This window comes from Nicotiana tabacum, chromosome 21 (genome assembly GCF_000715075.1).
Source record: "Nicotiana tabacum cultivar K326 chromosome 21, ASM71507v2, whole genome shotgun sequence".
NCBI lineage: Eukaryota > Viridiplantae > Streptophyta > Magnoliopsida > Solanales > Solanaceae > Nicotiana > Nicotiana tabacum.
The window spans coordinates 46,460,446-46,461,861 of NC_134100.1; positions in this window are offsets into that span (position 1 = coordinate 46,460,446).

Genomic DNA, 1,416 nt, shown 5'->3' on the forward strand with positions numbered 1-1,416 from the left:
TTTCGCACATTTTCGTGTTGGTTTTGTGCTGTTTTATTTTATCTAATCCGTAGCACATGGAGTCCCCCTCCTTACTTGTCTATTTCTGTCTATCTTTTCCCCTTTTCGGATAGATTTTGTTGCTCAGCTTATACTATTTACTCTTATTAGATGCTCGTGATAAGGTGACACCGGGTTTAGAGCGTTGTTAGATAATTGTAGTCGTGTTTAGACCCTATCTTAGATATTTGTATTATGATATTGATTGTTGAGTTTTATTCTGTATTCATATATATATCATAACTCCGTTAAAGACTCAATAATCTACTTTTATTATTGTTGACTGAATATAGCTTGCCTAGCGAGCGGGCTAGGCACAGTGACGGCCTTTAATGGGAATTTGGATCGTGACAATATTCTGGAGTTTCACAAGTTCAACTTTTATAACTCAAAACTCCAGGATTGTAATCCTAGAGTTCGAAGCTTAAGAACAAACTATTCTTCTATTCGCTCTTCCTTTTTTTGCTTCTTCTGCGCTTGTTCTAGCTACTACTTCCATGAAGCAACAAATATAATACTAATATAATACTAAAGCTTTTGTCGGTGAAAATGTAAACAGAGAAAGAAACCATAGCAACTATAGAGGACAGCAGGAAAAAGAAAAAGAAAGGGATTTAGAAAGCTAACTATGATTGGGAACTGATATCAATTATGCAAGAAACTGAAAACTAACACCTGGGTTGAAACACATGATGCTCCTTCAATAGCTAAAACGAGAAGCATAAAATTTTCAAAACATACCAAAAGATCCAATCAGCCCACATCGTCATTACTGAAGTACCTAAGTAACGACTAATTACCAAGGATGAAAATCCAACGGCAAAGAGGAAGGAGCACCGACCGCGTAATTTAAAAGAGAAAATAGCTTGAGGAAAAATTAAACTTCTTCACAGTAAGAATTGAGCTGCATTCACATCCACGGGGTTTTGAACTCCAGCATATCATGTAGAGTTTCACTAGTAAGAATTTCCCACTCCAACACAATGTGTTTAAGTTTTTACGTGTTTTAGCTAAGGATATCTTTGTCCAAGTTTTATTTTAGCATTAAAATGTGCTGATTTTTCAACTATTTTGCAAATGTTGGCTATTTTTAAAATTACAGGTCCAAAGAGTGTTGAACCCCCGCTATTATTACAAAAAAGTTTTTTAACCTCCCGCCCCATTTTCATCCCTACATACTCAATATGTTGGAGTTAGCCATGTAAAAAGCAGCGTAACTATGAACATTACTTAGATTCAATACTATACAGCATCAAAGTCTTTCATAGCAAAATTCACAACATTGCAAGCTATTTTCCAGTTGCTTCACACTTTCAGCATCTAGATGATGCACATACTAGGCAGAAATATTAAATGTAGACATCTGCCACTGTATTG